A 17,082-nucleotide genomic window follows, 5' to 3' on the forward strand; every position below is an offset into this window, starting at 1 on the left:
GCATACGTATATATATTTATGTAACAAAACAGACATTAATGTATACAAAGTTAAGAAAAATACTTCGAAGCATGAAGCAGAGTGAAATGGTTTATCCATCTTATAATAACAATATCTTGTACGCATGTACGTATGTAGCGACACTGTATTTTAACGTATATATAATCATGCGCTGCTCTCATTTACTAAACGCAACTTATGGATGTACAGCAAAAACTTTGTGGGATGCATCACTATTCATAAGCCCTCAACATGTACAGATACATGAACGGACACACCTACCTACCTCAATTACACAGAAATAGTCACATATATATATAAAATACAGTCGTTGCGGGCAGAAGCTCACGAACTAATTTGAAGCGTTATTTTCTTTTACACATAACCAAAAAATGTTTACAATAAAGCGTTTCTAAGACAATCTATAAACTCATTTGAAACCAGAAATGCATGCTTTAGAATTATAAATATAATTTTATTATTAAACATTCGCTTTATATTTATTTTTCAGAGTCTTATAGTACTTTAGTGGAGGCGCAATAGCCCAATGGTTAGGGCAGTGGACTCGCGATCATAGGATCGCGGTTTCGATTCCCAGACCGAGCATTGTGAGTTTTTATTGAGCGAAAACACCTAAAGCTCCACGAGGCTCTGGCAGAAGATGGTGGCGAACCCTTCTGTATTCTTTCACCACAACTTTTTCTCACTCTTACTTGCTGTTTCTGTTGTGCCTGTAATTCAAAGGGTCAGCGTAATCGTCTTTTGTTTTTTATGGTAGGCACAGAAATAGCGGTTTTAGCGCAGACGTTTTAGCACAACGTATTTGGCATCGTTGATTTGGCATTGACTTATCTGCCTTCAAACTCTTTCTGTCGTTTCAACGTTTCACTCATTCTCTTCCCTACTCTGTCTGTCTGACTGTCTCTCTGTTTATGTGACACCATATCGTACCATTCCGCAGAATTAAGGATATATTTTCTTCTTTGGCAGCTTATAGACTTTAGAACATGTCATGCAAGATTTTTTTGATATCTGTATCCTTAAGGAATTTCAGTTTTTCTTTCTGAAGGTATAACTAACAAAAAAGAAGAAAGAAATGGCTTAATATAGCGATTCGTGTTATAATTAGAACATTCAACGCCAAGTTTCAAACATTTAAAGAAATTTCTGATACAATTCCATTTAAGAAAAATCTAAAAATATATTTTTTGACATTTGAAAATATTTTTTAAAAAGATATTGCCAAAAGGAACATTACAAAATAACTCTGTTGTCTATTTTCTTCAACTACAATTTTAACCTCGTCTTTCTTATCGGAATTATTGTCGTTAAAGAATACATTATGAAAATCCGGAAATATCCGGAGTTTGGTTTTCCTTCTTAAATCTCAGTACGCAATTTTGTAAAACAATTTTTCTCTTAAAAATGTTATTCAGAGCCTGTGGAAGAAGTATTGCTACCTTTGGAGGGGAAAAACTTATTTAAATTATAATATACATTACATTTTAACGTGCCAAATACACGGAAACAGGTTCTGTTAATTTGTTTTTGTCTTGGTGTGTATAATAGACAGACAATTTGTTCATTGTGATGTCGACTGTTGTAGAAACATCATTTATTTATCTACTTATATATTTATCTATTTACTTTTAGCGTGTCAAAATAGACGAGGGCATTTATTTCACATCCACTATTGAAAGTTGTTTTATTTGAGTTTGTTTTCGTGCAAGAATAAACAAGAACGTTTGTTTGTGGTTCAATATCGAATATATGACAGTTCATATATTGTTTCATTTCTTTATTTGTCTAAAAATAAACAACAATATTTATTTGTTTGTTTGTTGGTCAATTGTTCTTAAACGCTGTGTAAGTTTTACTTTTATAAATGTTCTGGAAATAGATGAGAACATTTGTTTGCGTTTCAACCACAAATATTTGGGATTTATTTAGTTGTCTACTTACAAATAATTCTAGATTTTCAAAGTCTGTAAAAAAGGTAAAGAAGAATATAAACATATATGAAAAGTAGTTCATTGTCAAATCGAGTTCTTGTTGCTGGTACTGCTGACTTGCAAAAATATATTTTCTGGTCTGGGTCGGTTTCTTATACCTACTTACCTTCCTTCCTTCCTTCCTTCCTACATACATGTGGAGGCGCAATGGCCCAGTGGTTAGGGCAGCAGACTCGCGGTTTCGATTCTCAGACCGGGCTTTGTGAGGGTTTATTGAGCGAAAACATCTAAAGCTCCACAAGGCTCCGGCAGGGGATGGTGACGAACCCTGCTGTACTTTTTCACCACAACTTTCTCTCACTCTTACTTCCTGCTTGTGTTGTGCCTGTAATTCAAAGGGTCAGCCTTGTTACACTGTGTCACGCTGAATATCCCCGAGAACTACGTTAAGGGTACACGTGTCTGTGGAGTGCTCAGCCACTTGCACGTTAATTTCACGAGCAGGCTGTTCCGTTGATCGGATCAACTGGAACCCTCGTCGTCGTAACCGACGGAGTGCCAACATAAACAACAACATACATACATAGTCTAGATATGCAACTTATAGCTTCATCAGAGGCTCGAATATGAAGTGCAAATTATTGGGAAAATTACAGTTTCAGAGCCTACATTCATTAGGAGAGAGAAAGTTAATGTTGCTGCCTATGGAAGGATCTAACCCACAGAATATGAGAACAAGCTGTAGTAATTTCTAGTTTTTAATTTTCATTTTATAATTTTTGACATTGTATTTTTGATATTTGATAAGATGGATATACACATCGATGCCGGTAATATTTTATGTATATATATATTATGTGTGTGTGTGTGTGTGTGTGTGTAACTGATAATTCTTTATTTATCTCGTTTATAATCTGTTAACTGAAAATCACACGAAAATCACACAGAACCTAAACAAGCCTACTGGCTTGTTTAGGTTCTGTTGGTTCGTATCATACCCTCCTCCCGTGCTTAAATACAAACCAGGGATAGTTGTAGTAGTCGAAACTCCACACACACACACCCACACCAATAATGGGTACAACGCTTAGACCACGCAGCGATTATTTTATCAACGACAGGCTGAAGATTTGTTGATCGTTTTTAGTTGTATTCATGATGAAAAACTTTTCCTCCATGTACAGCTCACCAATCACAGTTCTGCTTTCCTTCCAACATCTAACGTCAGTCAAGAAGTAGCTTGAAACTCTGCCCACCCTCATTACATTGCTAATATTGTGTCTCTCACTACTTATTAAATCTCTTATATTTTAAGCTCCGTACTTTCATGTTCCAGGCACTCATTGATTTTTGAATTCACAGTCGTTTGAGCAGCCAAAATAACTTTGCTGACTGAGGAAATGCGATAGCTTTCTTCAATGCGTTTTACATCTTCCAGTTTTTAGTAGCGTTCAGTAGTCGTTGTGAACGCTTTCGTACAATAAAACTATTATTTGTCGTTCAACTTGAATATAATATTAGTGTAAACAACATTTTCGTTGACATGGTGAAGTCCTCGTTTGAGGTTTTATGTTGCCATGATATAATAGCGCTTTCTTCCTCTCTGTACTTGCGGCACTGTTACAGCAATAAAATTGATTTCCCTCTCCTTTCATTCTTAAAGCATGTCCCTTACCGGCTTAAGAGAACGTTTGTAGTATGATTTATATTGGGCGTGAATTTATTGTCAACGGATTACATGAAGGAATGAGAAAAGGCCTTCAGTGCATAATAGGCAATTTATCTTAGCATCTGAAACAAATTATTATATAAACGTAAAACAAATAATTCGGAAGTAAAATCCCTTTTGCAAAGATACAGGGGTCGAAAAAAATCATATCAATCGCAGACAATGAAATACAGTGAGACTTCAAAAATTCTTAGATTATCAGATTTATCACTGTGTATAAAAGCATTGAAAAGATTCGTGGATGAAACGACGATCTTTGGCGGTAGGGTGACAAACCTAAAAACCTCAGAACATTTGATCTTCCACTATATTCTGTATTTCCTTTGACAGTTTTTCCAGTATTAGCATTCAAGCTTTTGTGGCAATTTATATGTGATCACGAGATAAATTGTATAGTGTGTAATGGACAGGTTTTCTTTTATCACTATTCATTCATTTAATCTATTGACAATATAGATTCTATATAATTCTTATCATGCACTCATCTTTTCTATACATTTATATATAAATGCGTGGTTTTTATGTAAAGTGATACATAAAAACAGTAGAACAGCTCAAGGATCACTCAAATGTTTAAGTAGAGTAGAACATTTATTTACACACTTGCATACGCACTCTCACATTAGTTTCTTTATTCTTTTATTTCCTCTTTTCTTTTGCTTGTTTACGCTTTGGAGTGTGGCCATGCTTGGGCAGCGCTTATGAATGTTTAGTCGATCAACTGGAGCGTAGAAGACTTTATTGAGTAACTCGTTCAGTGTTTTAAGTCTCGTATTGACTCTGAGTCAGTGGAATATAAACAAACTAACACCGGCTGGCAAACGGTAAGAATGAAATACAAACGCAAATATGCACATATCCTTTACACATACACACACACACGTACATACATATATATACATATATACGAAAAGCTTTCGCGTGCATGCTCACATGAATGCGCGTATATATTTTTTAATACTCAAGGAACAAGGTCAATAATTTTAATGGGAGTGGGTCAGTCGATTAGACTCCAGTACGCATCTGGTACTTAATTTATCGACCCAGAAAGGATGAAATGAATAGTCGATCTCGGCGCAATTTGAACCCAGAACGTAAAGACAGACGAAATACCGCTAAGCATTTCGCCCGGCGTGCTAACGTTTCTGCCAGGTCACCGCCTTAATCGGGCGTATATATTGGGTGCAATGTAGCTGTGCAGTCTGGAAAATTCGTTTCCCAAATCCCAGATTTCAAGTTCAATACTATTGCATAACACCGTAGACGAATGCTTTTCTCCACGTTTCGTGATGAAAACCGTGTGGGTGAAATTTGATAACGAAAACTGTGAAGAAGCGCAGCATATGGACTGTACGTTATTGAGTGGCAGACGTAAGCCATTGCGCATTTTAATAACATCACTTTTCTTTTCTGTGCTTTATAACAAATTCAGTCAGAGCTAAACACGTCTGTCTGATTTGCATAAACATGCATGCGTTGATTACGTGGATAATTAGTTAATTAATAATGCACAGAATTTTGAAATGATTTGAAAGGTAATGCAACGAGTATTTTTCTAAAAATATAACGTTATAGTTCCAGCCTCGTCGTGAAAAGTAAATAGTTATTTTTTCATTGACCAGTTTAGCTGTGTTCGAGTTTGAATACACGACATTTAAGTATAAGCTAATAATCTTTTCTTTGACATTATATAGATTCTTTTTCTGATGAAGTTCTAAATGCGTGATTTTTATGTTAAATGATACATAAAAAACAGTAAAACAGCTCAAAGATCACTCAAATGTTTAAGTAGAGTAGAACATCTATTTACACACTTGCATACATGAATGCATACGCATTCTCACATTAAGTTTTTTATTCTTTTATTACCTCTTTTCTTTTGCTTGTTTACGCTTTGAAGTGTGGCTATGCTTGCGCAGCGCCTATCAATGTTTAGTCGATCAACTTTCTCTGATGAAATTCTAACACGTGTAGAAACCGCTCAAATCGATCACTATCTACAGACATTGAGAAAAAACCCTATGAAGCAACCATTTTGTTTACATTTCACAGTGAGACGAAAATTTCATCATACGTTTATTAAGTGTCACACTTCAAAAATATATAAATATATTGGATAAACAAGCCATGAGTAAAATAGCCAATTACATGAATTTCTTGCTGGAACAAGGATTGAATAATGAAAACAGGCGATAGTTAAGGCTCATAGAAACTTTCGTTTCAGCGCTTCTCTTTTCTGCGTTTACTATTTGTCTGTTTCATTTAAGTCACCCAGCAAATTTTGACGTCAGCAGTTGCAATAATTAACTGTTTATATCAAAGCGAGCGAGAAAAGTATGGCAGGCAAACGTGACAAAAGGGAGTCTCGGCGTGGATGTTCTACCTGCGAGGAACAACAGCGCAAATTATTTACAAACCAAACATTCTAAAGGCAGGAAACATTGGATGATATATTTTTTGGTTAGAGTTCTAATACACACACACACACACACACACATACATATATGCATGTATGTGTATGTGTATGTACTCTTGTGCGTGTATCTATTTATCTCTATCTGTCTGTCTGTCTGTCTGTCCATCTATCTATCTATCTATCTATCTATCTATCTATCTATCTATCTATCTATCTATCTATCTATCTATCTACCTATCTATCTATCTAGCTAGCTAGCTATCCGTCCGTCTGACCGTCTGTCTGTCCGTCCGTCCGTCCGTCCGTCCGTCTGCCTGTCTGTCTGTCTATCTATCTATCTATCTATCTATCTATCTATCTATCTATCTATCTATCTATCTATCTAGCTATCTATATGACAGTTTTTGTTGCTGCTATTTAGGCGCCGTTCTGCCTTGACTGTACATGACTATGATAAAGAGTGTTCTAATCATGGCTATCCAAAACGGTTTTAGACAATGTATCCAATATGTCCCACAATTTTAAAGAACGTACAGTGTGATTTGTATGAGATTTATAGAGGTTTATTTTCGGAAAAACTCATGGACTAACATAACCGCTCATCATTGTTTCTTGTCTGTGAATGTGATGTTCAATGTGAAACAATGTCTACATATCGATCAGTCGCAGAAGATAAACTGAAAACATTGTTTATAAATAAATATAATCATATATTAATCAATATTTCACTAAAATGTTACATAAAGTATTTCTGCAATCCTAATGAAATTCGCATTAAGGTAGGTGAAAGGAGGGGTGACTGCGTTTAAAAGAGAAAATAATGATGTCTTATATTCATTGGTTTACGCATTTAGCTCTCATGACAAGTCACAGATATATACTTAAGCTATAACGCATGCACACACATGTACACTTTACGTGAATGAAGAAACGTGTATTACTCTGTATATGTAATATATATGCATACACACACACAGAGACGCAGAGAGACAAACATATGCATTCACAAATATATATTCATATATCAAAAAGCAACCTTTATATTCTACTTAACGTTGATATATTGTAAGAGGGCAGAATACTGTGATATCAGCCTTGCGAGTTGCTCTGAATGTGAATACTGTCGGCGCCCATACCAACTGCTCTTCTCTGCTAAGGGACCATATTTCTATTTGATAGGAACTTTGAAGGCGAACCGTAGATAGCAGCACGTTTATAATACATCAACGTTAATTAGAATACAAAGAATGCAATTTAATAATGTTTCTGTAGCTAATATACATATATATATATATATATATATATATATATATATATATATATGCATGTATGTATGTATGTATGTATGTATGTATATATGTATAGACTTTCTCTATTCCCGAGCGTTAAACTAATACATCCATTTGTTGTTTACACCACCTGTCTTCGTCTGTTTTTTTCGTAAATTCTCCTATATATATATATATATATATATATATATATATATATATATATATATATATATATATAATCATGGTCTCAAATTTTGGCACAAGGTCACCAATATCTTGATGGTCTCTGTTGAATTTGAATTCAGAATATAAAAACGGACGAAATGCCGCTAAGCATTTTGCCCGGCATGCTAACGGTTCTGCCAGCTCGCCGCCTTAATGTATGTATATATTTATAAGTATACGTACGTACATACATACATACATACATACATACATCACTCAGGCAGCACCTGCGAAACAACAGCTGCAAAAATAAATATATTAATGCAGTCCTGAAAAATGAAGTGCGCAACAATGTACGAGTTGGCATGCAGTGAACTCCTCAAGAAACACGCTCTTCCTGATAATCTCCTATACAGCCCCAAAACAGCTGGGCCCTCTTACTGCCATGATAGATCGCTGATCACTACACACATTTTTTTCTCAACTTGTTTCTTTCTGTGGAAGAGCGTAGGCTCGAAACGTTAAAGACTTTTTCAATTCTCGAGCGTTATACTAATACACCTGTTTGTTCTCTACACCACCTGTCTTCGTCTGTTGTTTCTTTGTGAATTCTCCCTAAATATATATATATATATATATATACACAAACAGAGAGACAGGCACACAAACTGATACACAGACAGACACACAGATATGTAGCTGCGATAGCTATTGAGGAAAGAAAGCAAAAATATATATATATATAATGCTGAATACAAGGGCTTAAAATGTTACTGGCCATTCGCAATTTGAGGTGAATGTGTTAATGGAACATTGTCAGAGTTGTTATTTTCCATATACGCTGTCCGGTTCCATTGCACACAATATCAGGAATAGGAATTCTGAGGAATTTCCTATTAGAGTAAAGTTTATAAAGCTGAACTTTTAGTATATTTCTTTTTATAACTAACAGACCTGTCACATTTTCGTACTCGAGTGGCAGAAATTATGCGTTTCAAATTTGATTTGAAAGCAGACAGACGAATACATCAGAGAGAAGGAGAGATAGATATAGGGGAGAAAGAGGGAGAGAGAGAGAGAGAGATAGGGGAGGTAAAGAGAGAAGTAGAGAGGAAGAGAAAGAGAGATCTGCAATTGGGTTGTATATGAACAGTGGTTTTGTAAAGACAGTTGATTAGAAAATTAATGCGTAGCGACGAAAGATCACTGATGCAGTTAGGTCTCAAAGGGAATAAGTTGTATTATTTGAATATAAACAATCAAGACAAGACAGTCGATGATACCAACAGAGTAAGAAAAAATCCAAAATATTGGCACATAAGAAGAGTTCACTCTGTCAATATGTCTGTATTTCGAAAATTATTTTATATCATATTTAAGAACTACACTTCACTGCAGTTCACTCCACATACATGTACATAACCTTAAAAATTTGCTTCTATGGATTTGACTTCATTACGGACCCTAGAGAAATTAAAAATGATTGAAGTAGCATTGTCAGCTGACATATAAATAAATATATTTTACGCCACACTATTTAAAGAATAGTTCATTATTTAGTTTTTGAATAGATTTGTTCTTCATACAAACATTCTAGATCTTATATATATTTTATAATCTTGGTAATGAACAAGTGCAGTGCCTATTGACCCTTTATAAGATTTCTGAAACGGGCTGGAGAAAAAAATATGAGATATTCTCAAACTGGAGACTTGACTCGAATCCGATTTCTACCAATGTAGGTCATGTCGAAATTTGAACACTTAGAACACTATTAAAAAAATGGTGGAATAAACATCTTATGGATGTTAACATAAAGCTGAAGATCAGTGAAAAAGAGAACATCTATGCTGAACTATTGAGAAATCTGCAGTTACTCTATCCAGATTAAAATAGCATCTGGGGGTGAGTTGTTCGACTGAACCGATAATGTTACACTTCGTCGTGGCTGAAGTTCACTCACTGAAAGAAGTGATATGGATGTGTGTTAAGAAGCTTGCTTCTCAACCACATGGTCCCGGGTTCAGTTCCACTGCATGGCACCTTGGGCAAGTGTGTTCTACTATAAGCTGGCGTCAACCAAAGCCCTGTGAGTAGATTTGTTAGACAGAGACTGAAAGAAACCCGTCGTATATATATATGTGTGTGTGTGTGTGTGTGTCTTTGTATCTGTGTTGTTTGACAACCGGTGTTGGCGTGTTTACGTCCCCGTAGACTAGCGGTTCGGCAAATGAGACCGATAGAAGTGTTAGGCTTGAAAAATAAATCTTAGGATCGATTTGTTCGGATAAATTCCTCCAAGGCGGTGCTGCAGCATAACTGATGTACTTAGAATTCTGCTAATTCAATCCTTAGAATTGATAAGCATTTTTGACCGATCCCGAGAGTCCAAAATGTAAAATATTTCCAATTGATTTTGTAGAAAGATATTTTCTCTTTGTATTGAGAGAAAATTATTCATACGAGTTTGTCATCACTTGGACTCTCTACTTTTATTCTTTTACTTGTTTCAGTCATTTGACTGCGGCCATGCTGGATCAACGCCTTGAGGGAATTTAGCCAAACAAATCGACTCCAGGATATTTTTTTTTATTTAAGCCTAGTACTTATTTTATCAGTGTCTTTTGCTGAACCGCTAAGTTACAGGGACGTAAACACATCAACACCTATTGTCAAGCGGTGATGGGGAACAAAGGCAGACACAAAGACACATGCATAGATATATACATAAATGCATATATATATATATATATATATATATATATATATATATATACGACGGGCTTCTTTCAGTTTCTGTGTACCAAATCCACTCACATGGCTTTGGTCGGTCCGAGGCTACAGTCGAGGACACTTGACCAGGGAGCCACGCAGTGGGACTGAACTCTGAATCATGTGGTTGGGCTTGAGTCAAGATATTTGATTTTAATAATAATTTCTGACGGTAATATACATTTGAATGTCATTTTAAAAAAAATAAAAGGTAGTTATTTGAAATTCACAATATTAAAATAGTTTATTATGATAATTATTATTATTATTCAGGTCACTGCCTGGAACCGAACTCGGAAGATTAAAATAGTTTACAATATCCTTTGTTTCTTTTCTTTATATAAGCTGCTGCTTTCAGGATAAATTTCTGTCATCTATTTTTATTAATGTTGTAATTACAGCTGTTAATGTTATTGGACTGTTGGAATTATTATTATTTGTAATATTATTACAACATTGTTTTTTTCTTTTTTTGTAATATTATTTGTTACTCACGCCGAGCGAAATGCTGAGCGGCATTTCGTCTGTCTTTACGTTCTGAGTTCAAATTCCGCCGAGGTCGACTTTGCCTTTCATATTTTCGGGGTCGATATATTAAGCACCAGCTGCGTACTGGGATCGATCTAATCGACTGCCCCCCTCTCCCCAGAAATTTCGGGCCTTTTTTCCTAGATTAGAAAAGAATATTATTTGTTGCTATTGTTCTTGTTATTGATACTACATTGTCTGGAATCCGTTTTTTCTCGTCTTCTTTTTCTTTCATACAAATGTGTGTGAGTGCGTGTGTGTGTGAATGTGTCTATGAGAATGTACAGGTCTGCCGAAGAGTATAAGCAGGTATGCATGACCTTCATATAATTCCTGTCTCTACCCTGTCACACGCCTTACGTACGTACTCCTACACTCTCACGTCCTTCAACTTCTGTTATTCTATGATAACTTCATGGTGCTTAATTTGCAAACTGAAATATATAAGAGCCTGCAAAGCTCTCTGTGTTGTAGTTAGTGGATAATGCTGAAAATGTGAGTCGATGCTATTATAAAATAGGGCCAACTTGTTGACGCTGTAATGACAATCGACTTACTGAAACACGTCTCCGTTATATAAATGCATAAAATGCCAATCACGTTTTCAGTGTTCATTGTCCGTATCCATCCATACATACCTATACACATATGTATGTGTATAGGTATGTATGTATGTATGTTTTCCACCTCAGAGAAGTGGAATGAGTTAATGAAACTTCGGACTATGTCTTTCTTTTGAATATAGATTTTAGATAGGAAAGATAGGTAAGAGAAATATATAAAATTAAAGAGTAAATTTCTTGGTGAAATAAATCAGGGACACCGGTTGGTTTATGCCACATTCGACGAAAAGATATTCCAAGAAGAATTGATCAAAATATTCGTAGGAAAAATATAGAAATTCAGGAAAACTTTATAATGTCAACTAATATTTTGTAATGATAAGAGAAAATTACTTTTTAAATGAAATGTGTTTTCAATTTATTTTCAGCTTATCTGTTTTAAAAAGTAACAAGCGAGATGTGTTTCGATGTAGATATATCGAAAAACATCGAGAGTTAATCCCGCCTAATATTTCGAAACAAGTTTGTTGTAATATTAAAATGATAAGGAATTGTTTTTTAAATGGAATATATTTTCAATTATATTTTATTGTGTGTGCGTGTATTTGTGTGTTTTCGTTACAGAGAACGTCTATCGCAGTTTTAGTTTTGTACTTATTTATGAGTAATACTATAATAACGATTTCTAACAGAGGCACACACACATAATCAAACACAGACATAGACACTCACTCACACCCACACACACAGAGGCACACACCGACATACCCCACCCCCAAATTACTCACACACTGACACACACGCCTTTGTGACACTATATATGTACATAAGGGCATATCAAGCCGGAGCATGCAAGCTCATGCACCAGTTATAGAAATATAATGAAGCTATATGTGGAAGCGCGTGGCTTAGTGGTTAGGGTGTCAAAATCTCGATCGTAGGATTGTGGTTTCGATTCCTGTACCGGGCGACGCATTGTGTTCTTGAGCAAAACACTTAATTTCACATTGCTCCAGTCCACTCAGCTGGCAAAAATGAGTAACGCTTCGATGGACTGGCGTCCTGTCCAGCTGGGGAAGACATACGCCAATGAAACCGGGAAACCGGGCCCATAAGCCTGGCTAGGCTTTAAAAGGGTGCATTTATTTTATTTATACGTACAAGCATATCGTGTAGCAACACATACACTTTTACACATATGAAGTTTTAGATCATTGAAACGATTGTAATAATCGCCTAGAAATATCAGCAGTTTGTTTCCTCTTATTACTTCAATTTGTTCCAGACAATTTTCCCACATTGTAGCCGAACCCTAAATAATAGCAGCTATATACATTAATAAGTACACAATACCAGAATATGGGTGTTTAACGTGGCGTGGATATTGAGTCTAATTCTTAACTCTCATAAAGTACCATGCTTTGAAACACCTCATAACACACACACACACACACACACACACACACACACACACACACACGCACACACACACACACACACACGCACACACACACACACACACAGAATTTCAGATATATGACAGCACTACTACAAAAGACAGAAGGTTTTTTTCTAGGGTCTAAAGTAGGAGTCTATTTAATTCGAGAAGAGTGACCTGGGACTCGTTCAAGTGCTATGAAAAACGGTCTAAACGCCCGTAAATTCCTCCCCCAAATATTCTGTACATTTGAGGAAATCACGGTTCTTTATTTCCTGATCAAATTCACATGGAAGCTAATCGGTGGAATACCCGACGGTGCATTTATGGGTATACCCATCATTTGTTTGAATGGTGCCCTTTATTGTCGATTACTCCGGAAGTTGTGAAAGCTAAAGCTGAGTTATATGACCCAATGTTAGATCTGAAAACTTACGCCCTTTACACGAATGAAAATTTAAAGCTCCTTCATCTCTACAAGTGGAACCGATACCAGTGTCACTAACACTTATCTGTTACCACATCATATATCACAAGTTGAACGTAAGATTTGTATTCGAACTCCTTGAATTTTTTTCCTTTGTCATATTTTTTGTTATATTTAGAAAAATTATTCGTCTTTTCAACATAATTTCTACTCCTGATTCTATTTCATCCATTAATCTCATCTGACATTTTGAAACAGTCGCTATTGTTTTTGTGTCCCTTTGACTCTTTTACTTGTTTCAGTCATTTCACTGTGGCCATGCTGGAGCACCACCTTTAGTCGAGCAAATCGACCCCAGGACTCATTCTTTGTAAGCCTAGTACTTATTCTATCAGTGTCTTTTGCCGAACCGTTAAGTTATGGGAACGTAAACAAACCAGCATCGATTGTCAAGCGATGTTGCGGGTGGGGGGACAAACACACATAAACATATACACACACATATATATATATACATATATATACGACGGGCTTCTTTCAGTTTTCGTCTACCAAATCCACTAACAAGGCTTTGGTCGGCCCGAGGCTATAGTAGAAGACACTTGCCCAAGGTGCCACGCAGTGCGACTGAACCCAGAACCATGTGGTTCGTAAACAAGCTACTTACCACACAGCCACTCTTACGTCCTGTTTGCAATATGTAGTAATACTAGTATTTAAACAAATGAAAAGCAAAATAAACAACAACAACAGCAACTGAAGACAATTTATTTTTTGTAAAAGACGAGTTGATAACAAAATCATAAGTTCCACTTCACTCATCAAACTGAATAAACATATATGAAATTAATTACTGAATGACAATTTTTTAAAAATATCCTAACGTAAACAATGTCGTGTATGGCTAAAATAATGAAACATATTTTCAATATGTATGAACTATGCAACGTTTAACACAGACAACGAAAAAGTTTTATGACAGTATTTTCAAATCTTTTGTATACGATGTCATTTATAGCTTAATTAAATTAACAAAGATATATATATGAAATACAAAATGACTGAAGTTATACGTATTACAAATATATGTGAATTTGCTGTAACGAAAAAACATAAATGCAATAGAATTAAATTGTATTTTTGAATGGCCTATTGAGAAATATAAATATTTGAAGATTCACTGATTAAAATTAAGTGAAAGATACATGAATTATAAAGAAAGGAATGAAATTGAAAGGGAAAACTTAATGAAAGCTTTTCAAATTTGAGATAAACAAGCTCCTTCATAGTTTAACTGATTGAAGTTAACAATGCTACGTCGCTTATCGGTAAACAACGCTGTTTACCTGAGTGCTGTGGCGGTGCTACGCAGTGGGCGAACTTGTCGATCGCCTGGGGTGTGGGAGAGATAAAATCGGAGAACTACAAAAGTAAGAAGAATTTGAATCAAATTTAAATCACGAAAACGCAATAAAAAAACGGGTGAGATACTTCCTCACCGGCTATGGCGAGAATAGTAGGACAGATTGGAGTTATCTCCCAAAAAGAGAACATTCCACCCCACACCCTTCAAATACGCCACCTCAGGTTGAACGGAGATTCCCTACTCCTGGTGGATGACACGTTTGCACCACTCAAGCTTGCCTCACAACCGAATCTGTGCACCTGGGTTATCCCGTTTTGCGGCTGGAGGTCGAGACGGCTTTGCCCCAACAGCTTCAAGTGACGTGCCTTACAGGCAGAGAAAATAACCTAAAGGGTCTGTTTGGACACTTTTTGCTACTGAGAGTTTTACGAGGTCGGAGTACAAATTCTACCTCAACCTGTAGTCGCCTTTTAGTCGCTTTTTACGATACACAGAGTAAACGTTGGGTATATTCTTTGGCATACTGGTCGCCACACAGCATATTTCTGGTTCGCAGATTAATAATTTTTCGACAGTATTTTCCAGTCGGTGTAATGAGAGTGATGGCTTGAATGTGCTGTAAAAACAAAATTAGAAAATGAAGCTCATCTTTTAGGACAAGGTGAAGGGGACGCTCATTTTAAGGATGAGATATGGAGCACCTATTGTAAGGATGGCTTCGAACCAGCCACAATATTGATAAGCAATATTGAATATTGCTGAACTGAAAGTTAATTGCAATATTTATAAGAAACAGAATAACGCTAAATGTGTGAATAAATTGAAAATATTTCACATCTGATATAAATAATGTCACGCATAGCCTGACTGAATAAAATTTATATATACATATATATATATATATATATATATATATATATATATATATATATATATATATATATATATGTATATATATAAAATTTGTGTACATTTAAACACAAAAGGAGGTGACTCTTAACAGGACGCTTTACATGCTAGAAGGAGCATTTCAAAACCATGCCCAAAACGTCCAAAACCATATGTAAGAGCAATTTCGAAGGGAATGAAAACTAAAAACTTTTACCATGTTTTTGCAGCCAGACCTAGGTTTCGAACTTTAATTAGCAAATAAAATAATATGCTAGGCGAAGTTCTCATCAGTGGGTATGTCAAACATCAACATATAATTTAGAAACAGAATAACACGTGTCTCAGCATTATATATTATAATTTTTCTAATTCACCGCGCAAGCGCAGTTTCAGTCGGCAGCAAATAAAAATATGCCGACTGACTTCAGAAATTACTAAAAACATATTTAACGGAAAGACTAACTTTGATATATGAACCTGAAATAGATTTAGGCTAAAATACCGCTGTGTATATCATATATATTTTGTGTATACAAAAGTTGAGCATGTCAAGCTGTCTGAGCGAAACATCTCATTGAAAAAGGCGGCGAGCTGGCAGAAACGTTAGCACGCCGGGCGAAATACTTAGCGGTATTTCGTCTGCTGCTATGTTCTGAGTTCAAATTCCGCCGAGGTCGACTTTGCCTTTCATCCTTTCGGGGTCGATAAATTAAGTACCAGTTACGCTTTGGGGTCGATGTAATTGACTTAACCCCTTTGTCTGTCCTTGTTTGTCCCCTGTATGTTTAGCTCCTTGTGAGCAATAAAGAAATAAGAAACATCTCATTGAAACTTGTGCTCCGATAACAACACCGGAGGATAACCAGACATGGAATTTCGGCCCGATTGGTTCCCATTAGTGATGAAACACCGAACGTCTTGATCTAAATCAAAAATGTTTACTCAAATATAGAAATCAGTAAATGTTTTGTTTCGAAGAGAAGCATTTTCATTTTAGCTAAGAATGAATGAGATCAAAGGTCAAAATATAGAGTTCTGGCGACTCACTGGTGTACGGAACGAAGCTCTGTGTTTTTAACACACAAAACTACTTCAAAATATGACACCATGCGTCGATTCACATTTGAATATATATTAGAAAGACTAAAGTTATACGTTTTGAAAACATATATAAATTGGCTTCACAAACAAGAAATGGAATATGATTAAAATATATAATTTTGAACTCTATATTGAGACATACATGTCTTAGAATTCACTGGTTTTAGAATTCATTGATTAAAACTGTTAAGACATTTGAAACTATAAAGACTGAAGTTGAAAGCAATAGTTATATATATATATATATATATATATATATATATATATATATATATATATATATATATTGTATACACGCACACACACATACATACATATATATATGTATGTGTGTGTGCATTTATGTACATATTTATTTGTGTATATATATATTATATATGTACATATGTTATGTATGTATATATATATATAGATTATATATATATATATATGTATATAGACGTATATATGTGTATATATATAG

At 35.4% G+C, this 17,082-nt stretch overlaps 1 long non-coding RNA gene across 1 annotated transcript; it reads right to left on the reverse strand.

The window, feature by feature from the left end:
- Positions 1 to 613: 613 nt before the first annotated feature.
- Positions 614 to 2,046, reverse strand: LOC149133404 (uncharacterized). The gene is made up of 2 exons (XR_016243526.1): positions 1,503 to 2,046; positions 614 to 1,075 (listed from the first exon to the last, which is right to left on the reverse strand). It is a non-coding gene; the product is annotated as an uncharacterized LOC149133404 (long non-coding RNA).
- Between the last annotated feature and the right edge of the window lie 15,036 nt (positions 2,047 to 17,082).

The sequence above is a fragment of the Octopus bimaculoides genome, chromosome 11, assembly GCF_046866305.1.
Source record: "Octopus bimaculoides isolate indiv1 chromosome 11, ASM4686630v1, whole genome shotgun sequence".
NCBI lineage: Eukaryota > Metazoa > Mollusca > Cephalopoda > Octopoda > Octopodidae > Octopus > Octopus bimaculoides.